The 2,644-nt window shown below is 44.6% G+C and overlaps 1 protein-coding gene across 1 annotated transcript in view; it reads right to left on the bottom strand.

The window, feature by feature from the left end:
* Positions 1–2,644, bottom strand: part of LOC122547333 (mitogen-activated protein kinase kinase kinase kinase 2-like) — a 24,154-nt gene that overhangs the window by 19,891 nt on the left and 1,619 nt on the right. The gene's annotated exons all lie outside the window — the stretch shown is intronic.

Below are 2,644 nucleotides of genomic sequence, written 5' to 3' on the forward strand. Positions count from 1 at the left end.
CTTTTTATCTCCTCAACCTTTGTCCCTCTCTCTGTTTCTCTTTCAATCATTCATTTTCTGTCTCCCTCTCTCTGTCCCTTTTTCTATCTCTCTCTTCCTCACAATCTATCACTCACTTTGTCTGTGTGTGTGTGTGTATATCTCTTTATCATCGTGTTGACCCTGAAAGCGGTAACACAATCTAATAAAGACCCACACACTGGAAGCTCCCAGGTTTGTCATCGCCAGACTGGCCTGTATAAACCCAGTTTCACCCAGAGTGTGCAAGAATATGGAGCTGCATATTCCTGATCAACATTCGAAACCCACACTTAGAGTCATAGAGATGTACAGCACGGAATCAGACCCTTTGGCCCAACCCGTCCATGCTGACCCAGATATCCCAACCCAATCTAGTCCCACCTGCCAGCACCCGGCCCATATCCCTCCAAACCCTTCCTATTCATATACCCATCCAAATGCCTTTTAAATGTTGCAATTGTACCGGCCTCCACCACTTCCTCTGGCAGCTCATTCCATACCCGTACCACCCTCTGTGTGAAAAGGTTGCCCCTCAGGTCTCTTTTATATCTTTCCCCTCTCACCCTAAACCTATGCCCTCTAGTTCTGGATGCCAACCCCAGGGAAGAGACTTTGTCTATTTACCCTATCCATGTCCCTCATAATTTTATAAACCTCTATAAGGTCACCCCTCAACCTCCAACACTCCAGGGAAAACAGCCCCAGCCTGTTCAGCCTCTCCCTATAGCTCAGACCCTCCAACCCTGGCAACGTCCTTGTAAATCTTTTCTGAACCCTTTCAAGTTTCACAACATCTTTCCGATAGGAAGGAGACCAGAATTGCACGCAATATTCCAAAAGTGGCCTAACCAACATCCTGTACAACCACAACATGACCTCCCAACTCATATACTCAGTACTCTAACTAAGAAAGGAAAGTATACCAAACACCTTCTTCACTATCCTATCTACCTGCAGCTCCACTTTCAAGAAACTATGAACCTGCACTCCCAGGTCTCTTTGTTCAGCAACACTCCCTAGGACCTTACCATTAAGTGTACAAGTCCTGCTAAGATTTGCTTTCCCAAAATGCAGCACCTCGCATTTATCTGAATTACACAGGCAGCACAGCCTCCCATTTGTTCCTGTCCACGTAGACGATAAACAGGAGAAACCAGACCAAACATTACCAGGACCTGCTGGAGGTGTACGATGGTATGCTTCTGGCAGGTGGCATGTGCGAATCTAAGAAGAAAGGTGTCATCCAGTTCTGTATCCAAATGGCTAGTTCTCTCTGTATTCCGTGAGATCTAACCTTGCTAACCAGTCTCCCATGGGGAACCTTGTCGAATGCCTTACTGAAGTGCATACAGATCACGTCTACTGCTCTGCCTTCATCAATCCTCTTTGTTACTTCTTCAAAAAACTCAATCAAGTTTGTGAGACATGATTTCCCATGCACAAAGCCATGTTGACTCTCCCTAATCAGTCCTTGCCTTTCCAAATACATGTACATCCTGTCCCTCAGGATTCCCTCCAACAACTTGTCCACCACTGAGGTCAGGCTGACTGGTCTATAGTTCCCTGGCTTGTCTTTACCGCCCTTCTTAAACAGTGGCACCACGTTTGCCAACCTCCAGTCTTCTGGCACCTCACCTGTGACTATCGATGATACAAATATCTCAGCCTAAGTCCCAGCAATCACTTCTCTAGCTTCCCACAGAGTTATAGGGTACACCTGATCAGGTCCTGGGGATTTATCCACTTTTCTGTGTTGCTCCTCTGTAATACGGACATTTTTCAAGATGTCACCAGCTATTTCCCTACAGTCTATATCTTCCACATCCTTTTCCACAGTAAATACTGATGCAAAGTACTCGTTTAGTATCTCCCCCATCTCCTGCAGTTCCACACAAAGGCCACCTTGCTGATATCTGAGGGGCCCTATTCTCTCCCTAGTTACCCTTTTGTCTATTCTCTCCCTAGTTACCCTTTTGTCCTTAATATATTTTTAAAAACCCTTTGGATTCTCCTTAACTCTATTTGCCAAAGCTATCTCATGTCCCATTTCTGCCCTCCTGATTTCCCTCTTAAGTATACTCCTACTGCCTTTATACTCTTCTAAGGATTCACTCGATCTATCCTGTCTATACCTTACATATGCTTCCTTCTTTTTCTGAACCAAACACTCAATTTCTTTAGTCATCCAGCATTCCCTATACCTACCAGCCTTCCCTTTCACCCTGACAGGAATATACTTTCTCTGGATTCTTGTTATCTCAGCCGTCCCTTTACCTGTGAACATCTGCCCCCAATCTGTTTTTGAAAGTTCTTGCCTAATCCCGTCAAAATTGGCCTTTCTTCAATTTAGAACTTCAACTTTTAGATCTGGTCTATCCTTTTCCATCACTATTTTAAATCTAATAGAATTATAGTCGCTGGCCCCAAAGTGCTCCCCCACTGACACCTCAGTCACCCGCCCTGCCTTATTTCCCAAGAGTAGATCAATTGTTGCACCTTCTCTAGTAGGTACATCCAAATACTGTATCAGAAAATTGTCTTGTACACACTAACAAATTTCTCTCCATCTAAACCCTTAACACTATGGCAGTCCCAGTCTATGTTTGGAAAGTTAAAATCCCCT

This window comes from Chiloscyllium plagiosum, unplaced genomic scaffold, assembly GCF_004010195.1.
Source record: "Chiloscyllium plagiosum isolate BGI_BamShark_2017 unplaced genomic scaffold, ASM401019v2 scaf_11777, whole genome shotgun sequence".
Taxonomy (NCBI): Eukaryota; Metazoa; Chordata; class Chondrichthyes; order Orectolobiformes; family Hemiscylliidae; genus Chiloscyllium; species Chiloscyllium plagiosum.